The following is a 14,606-nucleotide window of genomic DNA, read 5'->3' on the forward strand; positions in this document are numbered from 1 at the left end:
CCTCTCTGCCCCCTCACATGCACCCTGACCACTCTCCCCTTCCCCCCCCCCCCACCCCAATTCCACATGTAGGGCAATGCCATCCAGGTGGGGTCATGTAAATCTGTCAAGTCATTTGAAGTAAGGACTAGGACTTCTCTCTTGTCTCTAGGTTAAGGCAGTATCCCTCCATGGGGGATGTGTCCACAAGGTCCTTTTGTGCACCAGGAATACATCCTGGTTCCACTGTCTGAGGTCCTGTATACTGCTCAGTCCTTCTGTCTGAGACCCATATTCAGGGGGCCTGAGTCAGTCCCATGCTGGCTTCCCAGCTATCAGTCTGGGGGCCGTTATCTCCTCCTTGTTTCAGTCAGCTGTCTCTATGTGTTTCTGCAACCTGGTCTTGTCCTCTCCCTCTACATCTGGATTCTAGTTCTTCTCAGTGTTTAGTTATAGGTGTTTGCTTCTGTTTCCAATAGGTACTAGATGAGGGCTCCATGATGGTGGATAAGCTAGTTGTTGATCTCACTATCCAGGAAGGGCATTTATGGTAGCCTTTCCATGGTTATTCAAATTGTTAGGTGGCTTCAGTCTTGTAGGTTTCTAGACCTTTCTTTAGGTTCAGTTTTCTCTTCAAACCAGTAATGGCTCCCTCTTTTATGTTCTCTCTCTTTCTCTCTCTCCTGTCTTCTATTCCTACCCTGACTCAGTCTTCCTAGTCCCATGTGCTTTCCTCTCCTCCCTTCTCTTTCTCCTACTTCTCTCTCCATTCACTGCCCCCACCCCCACTTCCCATGTGCTCTGGGGGACTTTTCCCTTCATCCTTCTGTGAAGGACTTTATATGAATCTCTTAGAATACACCTTGTATCCTAGTTCCTCTAGTGGTATTAATTATAGGCTGGTGATCCTTTGCTCTAGGTCTAAAATCCATATATGAGCAAGTACATACCATGTTCCTCTTTTTTGTGACTGGGTTACCTCATTCAGGATGGTTTCTTCAAGTGCCATCCACTTGCTTGCGAATTTCAAGATTCCATTATTTTTTTCTGCAGAATAGTATTCCATTGTGTAGATGTGCCACATCTTCTTTATCCATTCTTCAGTTGAGGGGCATCTAGGTTGCTTCCAGGTTCTTGCTATTACAAATAATGCTGCTATGAACATAGTTGAGCACATGTCTTTGTTGCATGGATGTGGATCATTTGGGTATATGCCTAAGAGGGGGATTGCCGGGTCCTGTGGTAAACTAATTCCCATTTTCCTGAGGAACCGCCATACTGATCTCCAAAATGGCTGTATGAGTTTGCACTCCCACCAGCAGTGGAGGAGTGTTCACTTTCTCCACATCCTCTCCAGCATGAGTTGTCATTGGTGTTTCTAATTTTAGCCATTCTGGCAGGAGTAAGATGGTACCTCAAAGTTGTTTTGATTTGCATTTCCCTGATAACTAAGGATGTTGAGCATTTTCTTAAGTGTCTTTCAGCCTTTTTGATTTCCTCTATTGAGAATTCTTTCTTCAGTTCTGTACCCCATTTTTAATAGGGTTATTTGTTGTTTTGGTGACAAGTTTCTTGAGTTCTTTGTATATTTTGGCGATCAGCCCTTTGCCAGATGTAGGATTGGTGTAAATCTTTTCCCAGTCTGTGGGCTGCTGTTTGGTCTTGTCCACCATGTCATTTGCCTTACAGAAGCTTCTAAGTTTGAAGAGGTCCCATTTATTAATTGTTGATCTCAGTGTCTGTGCTCCTGGAGTTATGTTCATGAAGCAGTCTCCTATACCAATTTGTTCAAGGGTACCGCCTACTTTCTCTTCTAAGAGGTTCAGTGTGGCTGGATTGATGTTGAGGTTTTTGATCTATTTGGACTCGAGTTTTGTGCATGGCAGCAGATATGGGTCTATCTGCAGTCTTCTACACACCATCATCCAACACACCTATGAGCACCTGATTTTCGACAAAACAGCTAAAAGTATACAATGGAGAGAGGAAAGCATCTTCAACAAATGGTGCTGGCATAATTGAATGATGGTGTATAGAAGACTGAGCACAATTCTTCACAAACCTTGAAAGAACAATCCTCAACTTTATATAGCCAAAACTTCCGGGGGCATCACCATTACTGATTTCAAGCTCTATTATAGTGCTATAGTCCTGAAAACAGATGACACAAAAATAGACAGGTAGACCAATGGAATCAAATGGAAAACCCTGATATTAACCCACACATCTACAAACACCTGACTTTTCACAAAAAAGGTAAATTTATACAATGGAAAAAAAGAAAGCATCTTCAACAAATGGTTCTGGCATAACTGGATGCTGGTGTGTAGAATATTGCAGATAGATTCATATCTATTGCCATGCACAAAACTTAAGTCCAAATGGATTAAACATAAACCCAGCCACACTGAACCTCTTAGAAGAGAAAGTGGAAGGTACCCTTGAAGAAATTGGTACAGCAGACTGCTTCCTGAACTTAACACCAGTAGCACAGACACTGAGATCAACAGTTAATAAATGGGACCTCCTCAAACTGAGAAGCTTCTGTAACACAAAGGACACAGTCAACAATATAAAACAGTAGCCCATAGACTGGGAAAAGATCTTCACCAACCCCACATCTGACAGAGGGCTGATTTCCAAAATATACAAAGAACTCAAGTAGCTAGTCTCCTAAACACCAAATAATCCAATTAAGAAGTGGGATACAGAGCTAAACAGAAAAATATCAATGGAGGAATCTAAAATGGTTGGAAGACACTTAGGAAAGTGCTCAACATCCTTAGTTTTTAGGGAAATGCAAATCAAAACAACTCTGAGATACCATCTTGCTCCTTTCAGAATGGCTAAAATAAAAAACACCAAAGATAGTTTATGCTGGAGAGGATGTGGAGAAAGGGGAACACTCCTCCACTACTGGTGGGAGTACAAACTCATACAGCCACTTTGGAAATCAGTATGGCATTTCCTCAAGAAAATGGGAATTAGTCTAACTTAATATCCAGTAATTCCACTCTTAGGCATATACCCAAATGATGAACATTCACACAACAAGGATATGTGTTCAACTATGCTCATAGCAGCATTATTTGTAATAGCCAGAACCTGGAAGCAACCTAAATGCCCCTCAACTGAAGAAAGGATGGAAAAAATGTGGTACATTTACACAATGGAGTACTACTCAGCGGAAAAACACAGTGGAATCCTGAAGTTCACAGGGAAATGGATGAAACTAGAAGAAACCATTCTGAGTGAGGTAACCCAGTCACAAAAAAGACAAACACAGTATGTACTCACTCATATGTGGATTTTAGACATAGAGCAAAGGATTACCAGCCTACAATTCACACCACCAGAAAAGCTAGGATACAAGGAGGACCATAAGAGAGACATACTTGGTTCCCTGGAGAAGGGGAAATGGACAAGATCTCCTGAGCAAATTGGGAGCATGGAGGGAGGGGAGAGGAAGTTAGGAGAAAGAGAAGGGGAGAAAAGGAGGGGAGAGGTGGTCATGCAGGAACAGGAAGATGGAGACATGGAAAGAATAGAGAACAAGAAAAGAGATACCATAATAGAGGGAGCATTAGGTAAATGCCCAGAGAGCTACAAGGATGAACTCAACTAACAATCTAAGCAATACTGGAGAGGCTACGTTTAATGCCCTTCCATGATAATGAGATTGACAACTACCTTATATGCCATCATCCTAGAGCTGATGGAAGTAGAAGTAGACACCCACAGCTAAACACTAGCCAAACTCCTGGAATCTAGTTATAGAGAGGGAGGAGTAATGAAGAAAGGGGTCAAGACCAGGCTGGAAAAAAACCACAGAATCAGTTGACCTGAACAAGTGGGAGCTCATGCACCCCAGTCTGATAGCTGGGAAACCAGCATAAGACCAACCCAGACCCCTTGAATGTGGGTGTTAGTTAGGAGGACTGGGCAGTCTATAGGGCCTCTAGTAATGGATCAGTATTTATCCTTAGTATATGAATGGACTTTGGGTGTCCATTCCACATAGAGGAATACTTTATCAACCTAAGCCTTCTCCCAAATGATATGTCAGACTTTCAATACTACCTATGGAAAGCCTCACCCTCCCTGGGGAGCAAAAAGGAGATGGGCTGATGTTGCTGGAGGTGATAGGGGAGGATGGGAGGGTGAGGGAAATGGGATTGACATGTAAAACAACTTCGTTTCAAGTTTAAATAAAAAAAGGAAAAAATCAATTAAATTTTAGGTTTGTTTATGTATGTGTATGAGTGTTTTTACTTGCATGCATGTATGATACTTTGTGCATACTGGTGCCCATGGAAGTCAGAAAAGGCATTGAATTCTCTGCAACTGTAGTTATGGATGTTTGTGAATTATCATGTGGGTGCTGGAACTGAACTACAAATTCTCTTAACTATTGAGCCATCTCTCCAACTCTAACTTTATTTCTATCTTTGCCTGCATGTATGTGCACAATGTGTGTGCCTGGTGTGTTCAGGAGTCAGAAGAAGCTAATGGATCTCCTACAACTGGAGTTACAGCATTTGCAAGGTGACTTGTGCGTCCTGGGTCTCTTAACCACTGAGTAGTCTCTCCAGTCACAACCAGTTTTGACATATGCATAAGCATTTCTTTTTCTTAATAATGTTTTCTTAATAATATTTTACTTTGTGATGTGTGATCGGTATTTAGTTCTTGTATTTAACAACAGCAAGTCATTGGCTATCTTTGGTTCTTTATTCCCCCACAGCACTGGTCTCTGGGGACACATTTCCTGAAGTGGATTCCAGGGTCAATGTTAGAAATGCATCAATAGTTTCTTTATATGTATTTATAACACTTGTTTCATGGGAAAATAAATTCTGGGTTTTTCAAACGAACTACACAAATAAAATCATCTCACATTGCTGCTTTAAAATTTTGCTAATGGTTATTTGGTCTGTGTTATGTAAGTTTGTATTTCTAAGTGTAGACATACTAAATTTCTCAGTCTTCGTAGGAATCTATTTTGTGTTCTTGGCTTTGGAGAGCTATGCTCTTATGCTCAGAGTGCAGGATTTCTGTTCCCCTCCTCTTCCCAGGATACTCTCAACCTGCAGTAAACATCAACAAAGGCATCTACCTCCATTCCATTGCTTATTTGTTTGGGTGGCACATGGGAGGGAGGCAGTGTTTCTGCACTAACTTTTCTCTAGAACACTCTTGTAGGCGGAAGGAGTAGGAAGCACTGTCAAGGCTGAGAAGCTGCTTCTGAGAGCTTTCAGGAGTTGGGAGGTCTCTTGTGGGCTGCTGTCTGTCCTTTACCAGGTGAAGCCACTGGTTAAATATCTTGCTAACAGAGTTCTCTGGAGGAGCAGAGATTGGGTTTTCTCACTGGAGCTTGCTGCTAACTCATGTGTACTTTTAAAAGCCTGTCGGGTTGCCAGCAAATATGCCCAGGACGAGATTGAAAGGAGAAAGGTACCAATGGTCCCCTAATTCCTCCCCTGTTCTTTTTTTCCCCTTCTCTCCCTCTCCCAGACCTTCCCCCACTTGAAAACAAACAAACAAACAAAAAAACAAACAAAAAACTCATTTATAAAGTGTTAAAAAAAAACCTTTCTTTTGGGGGGTGTGGGGGATTGATTTTATGTAGGCCAGGCTGGCCTTGAATCTTTATGTAGTCAAGGATGATCTTAAAGTTCTGACCATCCTACTTTCACTTTCTGGGTGCTGTAATTATGGGTGTGAGTGCCACTCTACCCAGCTTGTGCTGGGGATACTTGCATACTAGGCAAGCACAATAGCAACTAAGCTGCATCTTTTCTTTTTTCTTAAAGCTTTCTACTTCCTCCCTCTTTCTCTCTCTCCCTCCCTCCCTCCTTCTCTCTTACCCTCCCTCTTTCTCTCCCTTCTTCTCTCCCTCTTTCTCTCCTTCCCTCTCTATTTCCCTCCCTCTCTCCCTCTTTCTCTCCCTTCCTCCCTCCCTTTTTCCTTCTTTCCAAGAGCCAGTACATTCCCTTTAAGGAAACACACACACACACACACACACACACACACACACACACACACACACACACACACGAGAGAGAGAGAGAGAGAGAGAGAGAGAGAGAGAGAGAGAGAGAGAGATTAGAAGACATCTGGGCTGCTGAGTTCTGGTTTAAGGCTTAGCTCAGGAGGCACAGTGATACTCAGAATGTGAGCATCCACTCTTAGACTAATACAGCGTAGGCCCTAGAGGGCATTCTTTTTTCAGCTTTGCCCATAGTCTTTAAAACCAACTTATCATTAAACCAACCAAGCAAGAACAAATGCTAAAGGAGATACTAGGGAAGGAGGAGCTTTCTACATGGCGGGGTGGGGGGGTGGGGGTGGGGTGTAAATGCCTGCAGCTGTTAAGAAAATCAGCGTGGAGGTTCCTCAGAAAACTAAAAATAGAATGACCATTTGATCCAGCTATACCACTCCTGGGAATATACCCAAAAGACTCTTAAGTCAGCACATCACAGGGATTCTTGCAAATCCATGTTTATTTTGGCTGTATTCATGACAGCCAAGCTAGGCTCCCATCAAATGAACAGATAAAGAAAATGTAGTACATACACAATGGAGTTTTATTTAGTCATCAAGAGTAACAAAATGCTGTTGTTAGCTGGAAAACGTACAACTGGAAATCATAGTAAGCAAAATAAGCCAGATTCAGAAAGGCAAATAAGATGGAACATTCTCCTGTGGAACCTGGGTGATATATATGTACACACACACACACACACACACACACACACACACACACACACACACTCACACACACCATGAAAGTTAAAGGGGGACTGTTTGGAAGGGAATGAATAGGAAGAAGGAAGGTGGACAGGAGGGGATAATGGGAATAAATATATTCAAGCTACATGATATTCTTGAACATGAATGTTACTATTGAAATCATTTTTTATAGTAAGTAATTATAATAAAAAATTAAAATGGGTAGGGAGGTATCTCCGTAGTACAATGCCTATAGTACTAAAAAATGAAGAAATAAAAATTGCTAAGAAATAACTCAAAGAAGTGTTCAACATCCTTGGCTATTAGGGAAATGGCAATTAAAACTACTTTGAAATTTTACCTCACACCACTCAGAATGGCTAAGATAAGGAAAAGACTGGAAGCAAATGTTGGCATGGCTGTGGGGGATGGGAACCCTCACTCACTGTTGGTGGGATTGCAATGCAGAGATAGATCAGTGTGGTGGAGCTAGACATAGATCTACTATGTGACTCAGCTATACCAAGGAAAGAGCTAGAATGGTGTACATGCCTACTACTTGGTAGGCTATTGAAGGGGGGATAACAGTGAGTTCAAGGCTAGGCTGAGCTACTAAAACTAAAATCTAAACCAAAACAAACAAAATGTAAAAAGATACATGCTAACTAGTCACAAAATGATACACCAAGGGCCAACACAAGTGCCTGCCATCACCCCCTGCGGCCTTCCTGGATCCATCTCTTTCATCTCTCTTCTTCAGGCAATGTCATTGCCATCAGGCACCCACTGCAGTGACCCACGGTGCTGGATGGAGCTCCCTCCTAGGCAACTAGAGAGGTCTGAATAGGGCAGATTGGTTAAATTCGCATCTTTTGGGATAAAGGAATCATACTCTTTACCTCCAGAGAAATGCCTAACTCTATTCTGCTCTCTAAAGGGCAGGAACTCAGATTTATGTTTAAGCATTTCTCCTGTGGTGGTTAATCTTGTTCATCAATTTGATTGAATCTGAGCTCAATGAAGAGACACACCTGTGGATGAGTTTGTGCGGCTATTTCCAGGAAAGATTTACAGGGGTGAGGGTAGAGACGATCTTCTCCCAGAGAGGAGGGCAGGACCTCCTAGGCAACAGCCTAGATATAAAGAGGTTTGAGGGGAAAAGCTAATCCTTTTGCCTGCCCACTTTTGCTCCTTCTGGGTATCATAATCCTTGCTTTTCAGGATGAGGAAAACAGAACACCGTGACCCCAGAGTCATGTACCTAGTAAGTAGTGTATCAGGATACAAAGGGAGTAACTGGGGTTCCAGAAGGGGATCTGTAAGGAGTGAGTCAAAGTTACATCGGATAACTTGGGAGGTAAGAATAGGGTTTTTTTGCTTGTTTGTTTATGACAAATATGCAACAGTTTCCTCTGCTCAGAAATTCTTTGAGACAATTCCTTGGCTCTTTGTCAGTCAGCGGACAGAATCATTTGACTGGCCATTAAACCTGCCTGTGACCTTGTCAACTTTGGCTACATTCATTTGGAAGGATGCATGCTCTTTGATACCAATGAATGATGTGGTTGGTTTTGGAGCATTTCTGTGATACAGACTGGCTGGTGTCATTCTGCTGAGACTGCATCTGCTTTCACCAAGTCTAGCAAGATAACAGAAATGGGTGAATGATTGTATATATGTATGTGTGTATGTACGTATGTATTATTTAGTTTTAAATTATGTATATATGTGTATAGGTATTGAATTTCCTGGAGCTGGAAGTACAGGAAGTTGTGAACTGCCTGGCTTGGATGTTGGAAGTTGAAACTTGGTCCTCTGTTCTTGCAGAGGTTCTATAGTGTTGGTTTTAGATGTGTGTGAATGAACTGTAAGATGGATGGTGCAGCTGAGCAGTGGTGGCACATGCCTTTTATGCCATCACTTGGGAGGCAGAGGCAGGTGGATCTCTGTGAGTTCAAGGCCACCCTGGTCTACATAGTGAGTTCCAGGACAGGCTCCAAAGCAATACAGAGAAACCCTGTCTTGCAAAACAAAACAAAACAAAACAAAACCAAAAAAAAAAAAAAAATGGGTGGTGCAGTGGGTAAGGTGGTTGGCCATCACTTTTGTAAGCCTTGAAATGTGATTGCAGTGAGTACTGACTGAGAGTCTCACTCCTAAGGGTTTTGTGAATCCCTGAGATGTAACCCACTGAAAGGTGTGAGTGTGAATGATGCATTAAAGAAGCAAGAGTCTGACAGCTAGTTGGGACCTCTGTGAGCAAGGGCAATGTGAGCAAGGGCAATGTGAGCAAGGGCGATGCTCACAGGACTCTCACAGGACTGAGAAAGAGGCACGTGAGCATGTGAATGAGTGAGGATAGGCAAACAAGCCAAGGATGAATGCACAGTTTATAATCTGGTGACTGTGAGGGTGAGACACACATGCACACATAGATGAGTTTGTGCATATACACATACACAAGCATACATGTACATACTGAGTTTTTGCACAGGCACTGAAGAGGAGCCACACCTTAAATTCTGAGATTTTGACAAAACTATACAGCAGCAAAGAAAATCAGATACCAGGGGTATGAGCTTCTAATCCCGGATATTTGAGCTCTAATGAAAAGCCCTCCATCTGTCAGTCCGGCCTCCAGGCACTGCACTGTATTCTCCCTGTTAGAAGTTTCCCACTATCACATGGGTGGTGAGAGTTTCATCTGGCTCTTGCTCAGCCACCCAGCACTCCAGTTGGAGCCCTGGGGACATACAGATCAATAACCTCTTCCTTGTTAACTGCAGCCTGAGTCACCTGCTGAGATAAGGATCCTTTCTCTAACCCTGGCTCTGCTTGTGGGGTCCCTAAGTGCCTTGGACACTTTTTGCCAGTATCTGCTCCCCAGTGTCTGAGTCCTATTCTCAGCTGTCACATAGCAGGACTGGGCAGAGCTTCCTGGCTTTGGTTTGGTTCTGCTGTGGCAAGTAGGACACCCCTGCTGTTGCTTATGGGTCTTCCAGAGCCCACTTCATAACCTGCTGCACAGTGGCCTCTCTGGTAATTTCCGTGAGTGATAGCACCTGCAGGCCCAGCTTGATCATCAGTGTACTCCACCCATATTGAGACATCTCTGTCTTTTAGTAAATCACAGCTGCAGCTGAAGAGTTCCTGGAGCGTGTGATCAATAGCCTGTGTAGTAAGTAATAAGGCTACCCCAAGTCCAATAATGCAATAGGCCCCAAAGGTAGAGCCCCTGGTTCAAGAAGTATTAAGAATTTCAATATGGAAAAAGTGCATCATTAAGTTGAGCTCAGAGTCCACAGATAGCTGGATGCCTCTGAAGCTGCCCTGGCTTTCTTTGTTTGCCTGGCCCTTGCTGTCTAAGAGAACATTACAGTGCAGACTGGAGCTTTGAGGAGGGTGAATGGATCTGAACAGAGGCCAGAGATCCTGGTCATTCCTGGACATTGAGAAGTGGTTGGTCATTAGGTTACTTTGAGACAACATTGTGGTGACTGCTTTTGGTTATTTTTTGAGATAAGAGTTTTTCTGTGTAGCCTCAGCTCTGCTGGAACTCCCTCTGTAGACTAGGCTGCCCTCGAAATCAGAGATCCACCTATATCTGCCTCTTGGGTGCTGGGATTAAAGGCACCCAAGAGCTGTTGATTTTAAAATACACATATTTTATTTATATTTTTAGTTACGTGTGTGTGTGTGTGTGTGTGTGTGTGTGTGTGTGTATTAGGCTGGTACACATGAGCACACTGTATTTGGAGGACAGAAGAGGGAAGATTTCCTGGAGATGGATTTATCGGCAGTTGTAAGCTACTTAGTATGGGTACTAGAAACCCAACAGAGTTTTCTGTAAGAATAATACCCATTCTTAACCATTGAGCCATCTCTCTTACCCCTATATATTCTGAGTGACTTTACAGATCTTTTTATAGTGAAGACACTGCCCTAAGTGAATGATCCTATTGTCACTATCACGGGCCCTGCACTGAGAGTCTCTGGTGCCATGAAAGCCTTAGCCAGATGGGTTTACCTGGACTTACAGGTATACTTCCACTACAGAAGGAGCTTTAAACTCAAGACAGTGTTGAAGCTCTGCTCATCCTGCTTGAGTGTGGTGTGGGTCCTGGTTCACTTGCCACAGTTCCTGATCTCTGTTGCTCTTTGCTTTTTTTTTTTTTTTTTATCTTCAGAAGTGAGGAGGGAAACCCAGGGCTCCCAACAAGACTCCAACTCCCCTCTTCCTCCATGACTCCTGCATTCTCTAAGATTATCAACCCTGTGTCTCATTATGCCATCTGTCCCTGATGAGCCCCATCCTCACAAGAAGGCCCAGGTCATATGGCTGTTCTTTTTGAGTAAGAAAACTGCTTACTTCTTCAGACTACTATCCTGGCTTATTTTTATCTCCATAATTCTTAGTACCATGTTTCTAATCCACATTGTACTTTGTTTTGCTTGTATATCCTATGCATTTACTTCAGGAGAATGCACCCTTGTGTATTTTCTTGCGCCATAGTCTGTAGCACCTTGTAAATGATTACTAAAATATCTTGAATGAATGATTACAAAATAGAATTAAAAAATATTAGGTAAGCATGGTGGTTCATCCTTGCAATCCCAGCACTCAGAAGGCTGAGAAGAATGGTGTGAGTCTGAGACCATTCCGGAATACATAGTGTGATGGTTAGGGTTAATTGTTATCTTGAAAAAACCTAGAATGACCTGGGAGATGGGCTCTATCTTGATTGCATAATGAAGGTAGGGAGATCTGGACTGTGTAAAGATGAATGCATACATCAGTGCATTGCCCTTTGCTTTTGACTGATTGTGATGTGACTGGCTGCTTAAGTATCCTGCATCCTTGACTTCCCTGTAGTGGAGGGTTGTAACTTGGAAATGTGAGCCAAATAAACACTTTCTCCCTTAAGCTGATTTTGCCACAGTATTTTTTATCACATCAACAGTAAAGAAACTAAGATACATAGTGAGTTTCAGGTCAGCCTGACTTACAGAGTGAGTGAATCCCTGACTTGGTATGGAAGGGGAGACTATAAACTACAGGCTAAATGATGGATCATGTTACTTTTTCTGAAAAATACCTCCTTCTCTTTACCACATGAGATGCATAGATCATACAGTCTCTAAAGTACAGGCCTTAAACAGATGCCAAACCTGGCTGCACCCTGGCCTTGGACTTCCAGCAACTATCCGTTTTCAGGACACTTGTTTGTCACATTATTTCATGGCTGACCCTATCCATTCCTTCTCCCACTGTGGTGGTTTGAATAAGAATGTCCCACCATAGACTCATATATTTGAATGCTTAGTTACCAGGTAGTAGAACAGGAACTGTTTGAAAGAATTAGAAGCAGCAGGTGTTGTGGCCTTGTTGGAGTAGTGCATCCTTCTTGGAGGAAGTTTGTCATTGGAGGTGGGCTTTGAGGTTGCAAAAGCTTACATCAGGCCCAGTCTTTTTGACCCTGCTGCCTGTGGATCAGGATGTAGCTCTCAGTCACTGCTCCAGCGGCATGTGTGCGTCATGCTCCCCACCATGATAAGGTACTAAAACTCTGAGATTGTAAGCAAGCCCCCAATTAAGTGATATCTTTATGAGTTGTTTTGTTCATGGTGTCTGTTCACAACAGTAGAACAGTGACTAAGGCAGAATGATTGTGTGTCAAGTTGACAAGGGGTAGACATGTGATGGCTATTCTTGGTTGTCAACTTGATAACATCTGGAATTAACTAAAACCCAAGTGGCTAGGAATACCTGTGAAAAAATTTTTTCTTACTTAAATAATTTGAAATGGAAAGATCTACTTTTAATCTGGAACTTTTGAGATGGGAAGATCTATCTTTAATCAGAGCCATACCTTCTTGTGGCAGCTCTTTTTTTTTCCCCAAGACAGGGTTTCTCTGTATTGCATTGGAGCCTGTCCTGGAACTCACTCTGTAAACCAGACTGGCTTTGAACTCACAGAGATCCACCTGCCTCTGCCTTCTGAGTGCTGGGATTAAAGGTGTGCACCACCAACACCTAGCTCTTGCTTTTGCTGGCAAGTCCATTCCTTTATTGGCATTAGAACCTACTTCTTCAAGACCCTGGTGTATACTGAAGATGAGACATCCAGCCTCATGGGTTAAACAACTACTGGACTCTTGAGCTTCCATTGTAGAGAGTCACTGATGGACTGGCTGGACATAATGTGGAAGCCATTCTAATAAATCCTGTGTGTGTGTGTGTGTGTGTGTGTGTGTGTGTGTGTGTGTGTGTTCATTTTAGAAGCTTTGTTCCAGGAGAGAACCATGACTAACAGATTCAAGAAGGTTGCTTCTCAGAGTAAGTAACATTCTTCACCATCAACTTTCTGAACCTTTTGAGTTTTCTTTATGTCTCTTACAGTATTATAATTTGTGTTTATATATGTTTTGTTCTCCTTGTTTCCTCCAATTAACACAAGTGCCATTAAAGCAGAGGATGTATTTGTTCTTTTGCTAGATGTAGAGTCTGGAGCAGTACCTGTAAGAAGGGTATCCATGAATATGTCAGCTACTAAGTAAAGAGATGGGTGATGATAGCAAATGAAGGAATCAGGGGTAGCCACAATGATTTTAAAGTTGAGGGTATGTGGGCTGAAGGTGGTAGGCTGTGCCCAGCACATTGTTGGGAAGATCTGTTTGCTCTTGAGTATGTCTCAGTTAGGTGAAGAGTGAGCTAGAAAGATGTGTCTTTTGAACAAGAGTTTCAGAGAGCCGATTCGAGGCATATAAGAAGAATTTAGAAGAAGGTTAGAGAAGGAAGGACACAGTACCATGGTTCAAGGTGGGAGTATAAGTAGAAGAAACCAGTAAATAATGGTAGAAGAGCTGGAGAGTGCTGAGGTGTAGGCATGGCTCACTGTGTGCTCTTAGCTATCTGTTGAATGGATCATAGAGCAAACTCCCATCCCAACCCCAAGTCCTGTATAGTAATATCTACCCTAAGTAGTTATCCTGTGTAAATGACACTTGTTACAAATCATAGGTTGTCTTTGTCCTCTGTTGCTTTTGTAGACAGAGCCCTCTGCTTGCTACTTCTGGGTCAGAGAGTACAGAGAGGTAGGGCACACATTGATCTTCAGCATGATGAACTAGTCTCACACAAATTTCTCCCACAGAAATGGTAAGAGGATTGTGCTTACAGGAGGAAAAGCACAGTCATTGATGGCAGTTATTTTTTAATTCAACTTAGTAGGGAGAGAATTAAAGCCCTGTCTCTGAGTGGAAGATTATTAAGTTTTCTGACCTCAGGGTAGGATCTGGTGAAGAGCTCTAGAGAGGGAGAAGGGCTTGGAATTTCATGATGATTTTCCTGTCAGGAACAAGTCAGGGATGAAAAGTGAGAGGGCAGACACTTGGTTCAAAGGAATTATAATGAGAAATGGATTTTTTTTTTTTAGCAGAGTGTAATGAGGCTGCTGCAGAGGCTGCCTTAGGTCTAGGCTAACTTGGCATTCTAGGAAAAACCCCAGGGCTAAAGGGTCACCTGCAGGGGAGACTGTAGGAAATCTCAGTTCAGTGAAGTTCCCAGCACTGGGGAATTGAAAACATTACAAAAGATTGGGTTGGGGTTGGTTGTCTTTGGACTGTAGCTAATAAGAGGGGAGGGAAACACAAAACCTAATCTAGTAAATCTAGAGGAATGCATCCATGCTAACGGTTGGGGAGGATGTGGCTGTGTGGTGATAAATTAGGATGATTTTGCATGTTTTTTGGTATTAGTACAAGCTCTTAGCACTGTCTGTGGATGTTGTTGAACTGAGGAGGAAAGTGCTGGTGGCATTTTATTCTTTTTATTTTATTTTGTATGTGTGTACAGTTGAATGTAATTGTGTATGCGTACATGAAAGCCAGAG

This window comes from Phodopus roborovskii, unplaced genomic scaffold (genome assembly GCF_943737965.1).
Source record: "Phodopus roborovskii unplaced genomic scaffold, PHOROB, whole genome shotgun sequence".
NCBI lineage: Eukaryota > Metazoa > Chordata > Mammalia > Rodentia > Cricetidae > Phodopus > Phodopus roborovskii.